General features: G+C 34.9%; 1 protein-coding gene and 1 long non-coding RNA gene across 8 annotated transcripts in view; one reads left to right on the top strand and one right to left on the bottom strand.

The window, feature by feature from the left end:
* LOC309844068 overlaps positions 1-6177 on the top strand; it is a 166822-nt gene extending 160645 nt beyond the window's left edge. For 4 of the 7 annotated variants that reach the window (XR_014300475.1, XR_014300476.1, XR_014300479.1 and 1 more), the window contains 2 exons: positions 81-199; positions 3496-6177. This is a non-coding gene — a long non-coding RNA (uncharacterized lncRNA). The remainder of the gene's footprint in view (positions 1-80; positions 200-3495) is intronic. The other 3 variants (XR_014300478.1, XR_014300480.1, XR_014300477.1) reach the window with 2 other exon arrangements.
* Positions 1-12204, bottom strand: part of SCN9A (sodium voltage-gated channel alpha subunit 9) — a 170579-nt gene that overhangs the window by 111481 nt on the left and 46894 nt on the right. The window lies entirely within an intron of this gene.

Here is a 12204-nt window from a genome sequence, read left to right as displayed (position 1 = left end):
TGTGGCTCAAGAGATATATCAGTAAGATTTTTTTTTTCTTTCTTTCTTTTTTTAAAATTGAATTGGTATTTCTGCACAAGCTCAGAAAGAAATGAATTCTGCCACTTGGTTCACCATCTGAGAAACATTAAATATCATTAACGGATTCTGTGAACAGAATACAAGAATGATCCCTTCCTTCAAGCAAGAAATATCACAGGTAGTCTCTCTAGAGTTTTAGGAACTCTGAGTGTCTGCTATGATTCAGAATAGACTATTATTCTGTCTTCTTGGAGTCAAATATCAGGAGCAGCCTCCAGGAAGCAGCTTTGAGGGATTCCTTTAGTCCTCATTGTCCTATGAAGCCTTTCATGTAGGAATAACCCTGAGAGTGACACTGGGGTAGGTTCCCCTACATACTTGGAAATTAAATTGGAAATCTCCCAGAAATCACCTAGTGAACTCCAAAACCAATTCTTCCCTAAAGGACTGAAAGGAGAAAATGTGGGCTGTGCACATTAACTTGTGCTGGCAAAGGTCCCAGTGGCCTCTATTACCTTCTTGGCCCCATGGCACTTACCTAATACTGGAACAGTAAATTGCAGTTCCCAATTGATTTATTACTGTCAGAGTGTCAACTCTATTATGGTTCAGATAGAATATGTGTGTATTATGTCCATATAATTTTGTAATAGGAATTATGCTTTGGTAATGATTATTATTAGCATGCTTTGTCTTAATATGAATTCTACATTTAAAGAATGGAATTAATTATTCTCTTAAAAATATTTCCCATAGGGGCACCTGGGTGGCTTAATCAGGTAAGCATCTGTCTTCAGCTCAGGTCATGATCTCAAGATTGCTTGGCGGGCAGTCAGCTTCTCCTTCTCTCTCTGCCCCCCTCCTGACTCATGCTTCCTCTCTCTCTCTCTCAAATAAATAACTAGAAATCTTAAAAATAATAAAATAAATAAAAATATTTTCCAGAAAATTCTTTTAGCAGTGTTTTATTTAATAACTTTCAACATTTTTAAAGAAAGCAAATAATATTTGAATGTCTTGTTTAACTGTGACTAGAAGGATTAAGAGGATATTTCCATATATCAAGGAGAATAATCACACATTCATGACTCTATAATAATCTCTGACTCTGTTTTATATTCTGTCACTGAATCTCTTACCTATACAGAACTTAAATTCTATGTATATAAAATTAAAATTGGTCCAAAAAACCACTTTGAAGATCTTCCAAAATCTGAATCAAATTAAGTCAGATCTAAATTATTTAAGGCAGTGGACCAATGTAAAAATAAGTAAAGTAGAATGTATGTTGACTGTTGTCAAATGAAAAACTGCTTTGAAAATATCACTTCTGTGGGAACTGATAATGGCTGGAGTACCATTAATTTTTAAAGTATTCTCAAGGCACCATAGAATCTATACGTGAGTATTTTCAAAAGGACTGTAAAATGAATCATAGCTAATATCAGTAGTGATAACTCATGTTGATAATATGTTTCCTTTTTAAAAAAGCTCTTATTGGGGCGCCTGGGTGGCTCAGTGGATTAACCCGCTGCCTTCGGCTCAGGTCACGATCCCAGTGTCCTCCCAGCAGGGAGCCTGCTTCCTCCTCTCTCTCTCTCTGCCTGCCTCTCTGCCTACTTGTGATCTCTCTCTCTGTGTCAAATAAAATAAATAAAATCTTTAAAAAAAAAATTAAAAAGCTCTTATTTATTTACTGAGAGAGAGAAAGAGAGAGGACTGTGCAGGTGTGTGTGTGTATGCACCTGTGCATGCAAGGGAGAGGGAGGAGGGGGAGGGGCTGAGGGACAGTGAGAGAAAAAAATCTGAAGCAGGCTCTGGGCTGAGTGTGGAGCCCTACCTGGGGCTTGATCTCATGACCCTGAGATCATGACCTGAGCTGAAATCAAGAGTGGGATGCTTAACTGACTAAGCCACCCAGGTTCTCTTGATATAATGAGAACAGTACTTTCTCTATATAGTCTTTCTCCCTCAAACTCATAGTTTTGATCTAATAATGAAAAAAAATCAGAAAAATCCGGGGGGAGGGGGTTTGGGAGAAGGGGGTGGGATTATGGACATTGGGGAGGGTATGTGCTTTGGTGAGTGCTGTGAAGTGTGTAAACCTGGTGATTCACAGACCTGTACCCCTGGGGATAAAAATATATGTTTATAAAAAATAAAAAGTTTAAAAAAAAAAAAAAAATCAGAAAAATCCCAATTCGGGGTCATTCCATAAAATAACTGGACCAATGTTCCTTCAAATTGTCAAGGTCATCAAAAACAAGGGAGGTCTGAGAAACTACCCCAGCCTAATGATGACTAAGGACAGAGTGATCTTTAAATGTAATGTGCTATCTTGGATGTAACACCTTGGAGGAGGAAAAAAAAGAAAGTGGGGGGAAAATTGAAGAAATCTGAATCAAGAAAGGACATTAGTTAACAATAATGTATCATGATGGTTTCGTTACTTGTGACAAATGTACCATACTAATGTAAAGTGTTAATAACAGGGGAAGTGGGGAGGGACTCCATGAGAGCTTTCTATACTGCCCTGCACCATTTTTCCATAAATCTACTTTAAGATAAAGAGTGTACATTAAAAAAAGAAATTATAGACCTAGAATTACACTACTATTAGGTAATGTTAACAGTGTTCCAGCAAATTTGAATTGATTAAATAAATATATTGCCATTATCTATAATGTACCTGATAACAGCCTAATTAAAATGGGTTATTATTAATATATAAAAATAATATTTTATCTCCTATCAAATAACATCACTGATCGATAAGAGATCTATTAGAAATGCTAATCAACTTTTTAAAGTTATTATGCTTGGGAGGATAATTTTCTAAAAATGTACTCTCTTGGGTAAAAAATGAGCTTACAACCTATAAACATGGAAATAGACTGGAGTCACAATGTCTGAGTCCTAATTATACTTGAGAGTCATTATGACTAAGTAGGCCAAAAAATAGATCTGCAAGGGGCTCTGTGTGCATTCCCTTTTAGAAAAATGGTAACTTAACTTACTTGGTAGCGTTAAGCACACTATTTTTTAAGTTGTTAAATTAAGACTTCATCATATATTGATTTCAACGATTCTGTTAAGATACAAAAGGCTCTCTTTTGATTTCTGTCTTACTTTAGGAACTGTGGGGTAACAGTGAGATGAAAGAAATCCATTTGACACAGAAATTCTCCTTTTACTGATATGTGAACACTTGATAATATGACCCAAACAAAGCAACAGACACCTCCACTCTGGCTGTCAGGGGTACAAGTATCCATTTCTTATAACCACAAAGGCCTCCTTGGCTACCATGGTGGTTTAAAAACTCCTTCTATTTGTTCAGTGACATTCCCTTCACACTCTTCCCATTCTGAAAATCTAAAATCCCATGATGAAAAAGAAAGACATCGTCAGGAAAGATGGAAGAGGCCATGTTTACTTCCAGTATAAACTGTTACACTCAATGCTCTCTTCCAGGAGAACTGAAAAACTTCCAGATGAGTCTTCCCAGCCTCAGTGCAGGAAAGGAATATCAAGATCGAACAAATCCTCTGTGTCAACAACAAGGAAGAGAACGCTGACACATCTGAAGACAACCAGAAGTGCACTTGAGTCAGCCAGTGTGTCTGCTATTTACAGAAGAAAATGAACTCTGCTAGAAGACTAAATCTGAAGCATATAGGGAAAAGATAATAATTAAGCCAGGTTTGAGTCCACTCCTATCTGCTCCCTGAATTGTAATTTAAAAAAATAAAATCTCTCAATAGTTTTTCATTTTACTGATATTTGAATATTTGACAGCATCACTGGAGGAAAGCAGAGACAGATACCCCTTGGCTGTAAGGAATACAGTTGACAGTCTGGTTCTATCCTTGGCAGGATGACCCAGCATTTCTGTTGCAAACCAAGATTTTTTTTTTTTCCAAGAATAAATGCTACATTACATCACACACCAAGGCAACAGGCATAAACTGGGACTGTTCTGGGCAAGCCTAGATATACACTCACCTTATTTTGAGAGGTCCTAGGAGAACCTACCGGATAGGACCTAAGACCCTGGCTTTGCTTTGTAATACTTCTTTTTATGGGAACATAGATAACTAATTGTCTTGATCATTATTCTTTACCAAGGTATGCCACAGTAACTGTCTGCTTTTCTGAAAGCCAGATTTTATAGTTCACAGAAGTACTAAAATAAACATAAGCAGAATTTAAAACTTAAATTCTTGGGATTGGGGCGCCTAGGTGGCGCGGCCGGTTAAGCGTCTGACTCTTGATTTCAGCTCAGGCCATGATCTCAGGGTCCTGGGATCCAGCCCCATGGTGGGCTCTGCACTCAGTGGACAGTTTGCTGGAGATTCCCTCTCCCTCTCCCTTTGCCCCCCACCATGTGCACACGTGTGCGCTCTTTCTCTCTCTCTCTCTCTCTCTCTCAGATAAATAAATAAATCTTAAAAAAAAAATCTTAGGGTTTAATCATAGTGACATCACTACTGTTTGGAAATCCTGTGCCCTGATTAAATGACATCCTAGTGAGCTGCAGAGCCTGGGACCTCAAATAACTGAAGATTCCTAACTTCAGGCTGAAGACTGGAAGCACCACGAGTCATATCCAAATACTGTTTGGCATTGCATTTAATCCGCAATAAAAGAGCTGTGAAACTTTTAGACTGATTTTTTTAATCTGCTGTCTCGAAATTTGTCTTATTTTGGTCAAAATGAATACACAATTTTCTAGCTGCGATTTTGGCAAACCCTCTAACACTTCGTGAATATCAGTTTACCATTAGAGAAAACTGTATAAACTTTTCAAATTGCTGACTATTCTAACGTTTTACCTTACTCTTTGCCCAGTCTAGGTACAGTAAGACCAATGATTATAATCCATTATTCTCAGGGATTTAAGTGATGGCTATTTTAGTTACTCTGTTACCTGAAATTTAAAAATGAACCAAAATTTTTACATTTAAGTAGGCAGTAAGAAGACTTGAATTAAGATAGACTTGAATTAAATTATGAATTAATTCTTAATTCATAATTAAGAATTATGAATCTCCACACAATCCTTTATTTCCTCAATACAATATCTCCATTTGCTTTTAACTTTATAGAGTTTCTTACAATGTCATCAGAAATAAACAGGAAAACATAATACAACTCTATCAATGAAGTGCCTATCTTCACAATGAATGTATTTTGTCCATTTCACTAGAACGCTAGTTTGATCCAGAGTAACTGTCCCCAAGGCCCCAGATCCTGCTAATCCATAGGTCTTCCTCACAGAATTTAAGGAGCTTTCCTTGACAAGGTGGGCTGGGTGCATTTATCTGTATCACCATAAAATTACGGCCCATAAATAGATAGCTTTACTTAACTATTAGAATTAGATGTTTCTGGTAACTTCTAAAATTATAATATCCTAGAGAACAGAGTGTCCTTAGCTTGTAACTGTGCTTGGAAAAAAAGGAGACCTGCCACTTGATTTTTATGAATGATAATTTATTCTTATGATAAATATTACATACATTATTCTGATTATATTCTAACAATTTAGAATACTAAAGGGAGTAAAAGCTCTCTTCTAGAGTGAAGGAATTCTATGTTTTCATCCCAGTGCTGCTCGCATGGTTTGTTAAGTTTAGAGTATTCAATGGACTATATGTTTAGAATGCATGTATTTTTATGTAAGTATTGTACTTCATGAAAAGTTTAAAAAGATGAATGTGAAATTAAAAAAATTTTGCAGAAAAGGCAAACTGAGAGAATTCATCATTGCACAAATATGTAATAAAGAAACTTTTTAGGCAGAAGGAAAAGATTTTAAGAGCAGAAGGAAGCACAGAAAAAAATGAACATCAGAATGGGTGTGTCTGTGTATATAAAAAGTTTACTCGACAAAAGAGAACAAGGACTACTTGAAGCATTAATGATATCTTATGGATTTTAAGACTATATAGAAAAAAATGCATAAATAAATTCCAGCTTGCATGTTTTCTTAAATACATCAGTTTGTATACAAAAGCAAGAGATTTCCTTTAATTTTATTTGATTTTCAATTGTCTCAGTCTATCACATTGAGTGGTTTTATTAAGAAGTAATTGTTCTCAGACTTTTTTAAAGCATAGGTGGAATTTTTATCTTTATGCAGAAAATACTATCCATGAAGACCCTTAGAGTATACTGTTGTGAAATACTACTTTTTTTCAAAGTAGTCTTATTTTGAAAGATCCTTCAAACTGAAAATTAGGGAATACATTTTAAATGATCAGCCATCAGTTGAATCATTTGTAATATTATTATCTGTATTAAATTCATTTTTAAATGCCATCATAATAACTGCTAACAGAATTAATGGAATATGCTTGGAAACTTTTCTTTATTAAGCTACAAAAGACTAAAGCAAGAAGACCTAAATATTGTCACTTTCTAATTGTTCTGATTACTAAATCAAAATGAAGATAGTCCTAATTTTAAGATCATCACTCAGTAGTATGTATAAATGATTGCTACATGTGTGAAATCATGTGATGCTAACATTCCTTTAATATGTTCATTCCACTTTATTAACTCTTCAAAAGATATTTTAAACATGATTACTAAGTGCCAGACACAATAGCAGGTGCTGGGGACACAAACTAGGCAGTCTTTGTTCTTGTCCTCTGGGACCCCTAGTCCATTGGGAAGTATGGGCAAGTAAACAATTGCAATCCACCATCATACAAAAGTAATGAGAATATACAAGAAAGGCACCAGACTTGGGCTTCGGGAGGAAGACTTAGGTCAGAAAGGAAAGATGAATAGAAGTCAGCTGGTCTGTACTATGACTCACATCTTTGATAAATTCTCTCTCTTGATGCTCTTCATTCACAAGATTATTTAGTAAGTGCTTGCTGTGGTCCAGAAGCTGTCTTTGTTATTTTCTAGGTTCACCCCCACCTTCTGGTCTCCACCACTCTCAGTTTTTCTAAACAATAAAAAATTATCTTTGACATTGTACTTCCATGGAATTTATAATGTATAACTTCATAAACTTTTTAGACTCTATCCTGCATTTACCTAAACTAGTCTAATCTAAAAGTTAAAAAGTTTGAAAAAGCTTGTAAAAAGTGAATCATGATTTAGCTACATTGCAGATAAAATCAACCAAATTTCCTGCTGTGAAACTCTAGATTTTTCCAAACCTCAGGTTTGGAGTTAAATTCCCCAGATCATAGCCAGTTATCATCATTGGCCATAAAAGTCCTATCTCTATTATTATTTTCTCCTTTATCTGCCCCATATCTCATTCCCTGCCACTCTAGCCCCTTCCCATTCTCATCCTTAGGAAACCATTCTAACATGTTTACTATGTCTCTTTGTATTATGTTTTCTTAAAAACTGAATATTAATTTGGATGCTGTATCTTAAATTTACATAAATTTCATGTTGTATGACTCATTTTGTTCGTTTATTTTTTTATGACAATTACTATGGTTTTAAAGATCCATCCAGTTTACTATAAATAATTTGAGTTTGTATTTCTAACTAGTGAGTAATGTTCCGATGTATATTATCAGACATGTTATTTATTTGCTCTTAGAACACCTGGGTGCTATACACAAAGATAAACTCAAAATGGATAAAAGACCTCAATGTGAGGCAGGAATCTATCAAACACCTAGAGGAGAACATAGGCAGTAACCTCTTTGACATCGGCCACAGCAACTTCTTTCAAGATATTTCTCCAAAGGCAAAGAAAACAAAAGCGAAAATGAACTTTTTGGACTTCATCAAGATCAAAAGTTTCTGCACAGCAAAGGAAACAGTCAACAAAACAAAGAGGCAACCCACGGAATGGGAGAAGATATTCGCCAAGTGACACTACAGACAAAAGGCTGATGTCCAAGATCTATAAAGAACTCCTTAAACTCAACACACACAAAACAGATAATCACGTCAAAAAATGGGCCGAAGACATGAACAGACACTTCTCCAAAGAAGACATACAAATGACTAACAGACATATGAAAAAATGTTCATCATCACTGGCCATCAGGGAGATTCAAATCAAAACCACATTGAGATACCACCTTACACCAGTCAGAATGGCCAAAATCAACAAGATAGTAAACAAGTATTGGAGAGGATGTGGAGAAAGGGGAACCCTCTTACGCTGTTGGTTGGAATGCAAGTTAGTGCAGCCACTTTGGAAAACAGTGTGGAGATTCCTTAAGAAATTATAAATAGAGCTTCCGTATAACTCTGCAGTTGCACTACTGGGTATTTACCCCAAAGATACAGATGTAGTGAAAAGAAGGGCCATCTGTACCCCAATGTTCATAGCAGCAATGGACACAGTGGCCAAACTGTGGAAAGAACCAAGATGCCCTTCAACAGATCTCTGTCTGTCAAATAAATAAATAAAAATCTTTAAAAAAAAAAAAAAAAGGAGAAGAAGATATGGTCCATATATACAATGGAGTATTATGCCGCCTCCATCATAAAGGATGAATATCATTTTTGTATCAACATGGATGGGGCTGGAGGAGATTATACTGAGTGAAATAAGTTAAGCAGAGAAAGTCAATTATCATATGGCTTCACTTACTTGTGGAGCATAAGAAATAACACGGAGGGCATTGGGAGATGGAGTGGAGAAGTGAGTTGGGGGAAATTGGAGGGGGAGATGAACCATGAGAGACAGTGGACTCTGAGAAACGAACTGACGGTTTTGGAGGGGAGGATGGTGTGGGTTGGGTGAGCCTGGTGGTGGGTATTAAGGAGAGCATGTATTGCATGGAGCACTGGGTGTGGAGCAGAAACAATGAATTTTGGAACACTGAAAAGAAATAAAATAAAATAAAACAGGAAAAAAAAAAAAGAACATGTGGGTGCTATCTAGGCCCCTTACCCCTCCTGCAACCCAGAGACAGATCCAGGTTTTATGGGCCTGCAGCTTACACCATTTTTTACCAGGGGAGATTGAGAATAAAATGCATATTACAAACAAAAATTAGGTACAAAAATGAATATTAAAAGCGAGCTTAGAAATTAAATGGATTTCCATTTTTAAAAAAACTAACCAATATCAAAAACACCACAAGTTCCAAAATTTAATTAGCTCCCCAGCACACTTAATCCTGTTTCTCCATTTATGGCTTCATTCTCTCTGATCATCTCTTCACAGGGCAATGGTTTTGTAATAGAGGCATAGAGGCAATCTTATCTTTCCTTTGGCAAAACTAGTTGAAATACAGGTATGTGTGTGTGTTTATTACTGATAGTTCAGCAAATTTCTTTGAGCTCTACAACTCATTATTGGTAATAGCATATAAATTTTTAAAATTACTGTCACATTTGGTAAAGCCTCCTGTTAAGTTCCTTTCATAGACGAGCTGTAAGGTAACAAAGCATTTCAAAAGTCCCTGTTCAATGGATAATTTTAAATACTCTGACTTGACAATACTTCAACCACTGTCATCAAAGTCCTCTAAATAGCAATGCATGATGAGTTTTATGTTATCTCACACATTGGTTATTTCATGGCAAACGAGCATAAAATTTAATCTTTTTTTTTCTCAACATATCTATATGTTTTACTCTTCTTTCACTGAATTACAAAATAATCCAAGAATCTACTTAATACTTCTATAAGAAATACCCCTCTTCCTCTTAGTGAAAAACACTGTTTCTCACTTTTGCATCTGATATAACAAAACATTTTGTTACTTTCATTACTCAATGTTAATATAATTTGTTGATTTCCTTGCTTCTTATAATTTTTTATATTCCACTAATCTCGTATCTGAATTTTCTCTCAGTATTTTAACACAAAAAGCTAAAGATGACAACGAGCGTGCTTTTGATATATGAAACATGCATATTTTATATGTTCAGTAATTTGCAATTTTAAACTTAAAATACTCATACACTTTCCAAATTATAGTTAAACTGTCATTTTTGAGCTTTCTAATATTCAGGGTTAGAGTCTTGACCTTATTTATATTTGGTTTTTCTCAACAAAATCTTTAAAGATATGTTTTATAATTTTATTATAACTAATATGTGTAGCTTGGAAAGCTTTATAATAGGCAGAATACATAGAAAATTCCAAGTTTGGCATTTGTGTTTAAAATATGCCATCTACAAAATGCAACAAGAAAAAAAAAATGCAACTGTTGAAGAATACCAAAGTAATCCAAGTTTCCAATACTGGGAAGATAGTTTTTCTTCTCCAGCAAGACTAAAGGAAGACCTGTACCTGGCACCTGTTCTATGTACTTAGTGTTTTTCTAAGAATGTGCCTGGTAAATGTACACGGAAGTGTCTGCAAACCACATAATTGTGTCCCATTGAGACCCCATTAATACTATCTCCAACTAACTCCACTTTGCTGCAAACCAGATATGCCCATGGCTACTCTAACACTACTTGATAAGAGGAAATTGTGGTAATAGTTAAGATACCTTACTTTCGTAAATCTTACCAAAATAGATAACCACATGAATACATTGCTAAGTCTTCTCCTTCCTCAGTAAACTCACTTGTCACCAGCACAAAACAACACTATCATGAGCAACTTTGTATGTGTCCCTTTATGGAGCTGTGTGAGAATTACTGGGAAATTGTTACCTGGGAGATAACTGCTGGATCCTAGGGTACATATATATTTAAATGAACCAAGCAGTGCCATGTTCTTCTCCGGGGGAGTCTACTTTTCTACTTTCCCACCAGAGTACTAAAGGTTCTGTACCTCTACATCCTCACCAATACCTGGCATTATTCACTTGTACATATGTAATATTGTCTTCCCAAGGAGAATTTGTCTCAAAAATTTTCCAACTTTTACCAGACTAAGAGGTGAAAAACCACCTACTTTTATTGAGTTAGCATTGCTCTGGTCTACCATGATGTTGAACACTCTTTGTATGCCTATTCATTCTCTGAGTTTCTTCTCATGTAAATTCTTCATTCTTAATCCTCTTTCCAATTTTTCTGTTGTGATTTTCATCCTTTATTGATTGATTAGTAGTGTTCCTTGGGTATATTAGATTTTAATATCTCAGTTTCAGAATTTCAAATAATTTCTATTCTGTCATTAACTTCTCAGTAGTATCTTTTCTTTATTGAACAGGTATCTTTAATTTGCCTTATTGTAATGCTCTGAAAGTATTGCTTAATGTAGCCTTCTTCACCTCTCCTCCCACAAAATATTTCTTAGTACATCTTGAGACAGGTCCTCTCTTATTCTCTTTACTCAAGGTCAACTTGCCTATAAAGGATCATTCATTCTTCCATTTTATCTATTTCTACAAAAAGCAAACTGAAACTTATAGAATAATTTATGGAGGATTTATGTATTTATAAAATTGTCTTTCCATCCAAAAGCATAGAATTACTCTCTAATGGGGTAGACACATTAATTCCTATTATTAGATAGATCTTATTAATTCCTAGATACATTAATCTATATACTTTATAGCTTTATGTTGCTATTATAAATGATGTCCTATTTTTAAAAACATATACATTTTAGTTGGTAATTGTTATTAATGTGACTTTGTATCTGGCAATCTTCAATTTTCCTGTCAATTTTATTTTCTGAATAGATGATCATATCTTCTAGAAATAAAAGATATGATCTTTTATTAAAAAAAAATTTTTCCTTTCTTTTTCTTTTCTTGGAGCACCAGTAAAGAGTATGAGTAACTGCTTTGTGTCAGATACTGGGTAAGATCTGGGAATTCAATAACAAAAAATACAAAATGATATGTCCTCAATTTTAACTGCTTCTTTGCAATATAATCTACTTTTTAGTGCATTACCTTTTGCATTCATCTTATATCCTCATAATAAACTATTGTACCATTAACTCATGAAATTAGAGAATAGGTATAGTTTGGGTCTAAATACTTGGGAACTCTGTAAACTATAGAATGACAACTTCACAAGTTAGAAAAGCAGCACAAATTACCCATTACCTAGGTGGGGAGGGGCTATTCACTATCACTGGATGGCACTTACATTCAAATATAGGATGACGCTATCTGAAAATTATACTACTTGAAGTAAAAATGCTTTCTTTTGCTTCAAGCATCTACAGTATATCGATTCTAAACATTCCAAAATTCAATATCTAATAGTATAAAGATGAACAATATTAATTTGCTTCATTTTTTAACTCAAAACAAATCATAAATGTATGTA

Source organism: Mustela nivalis (genome assembly GCF_964662115.1).
Source record: "Mustela nivalis genome assembly, chromosome: 11".
Lineage (NCBI taxonomy): Eukaryota > Metazoa > Chordata > Mammalia > Carnivora > Mustelidae > Mustela > Mustela nivalis.
The sequence above is the reverse complement of the archived record's forward strand: the minus strand, read 5'-3'. Positions and strand labels throughout refer to the sequence as shown.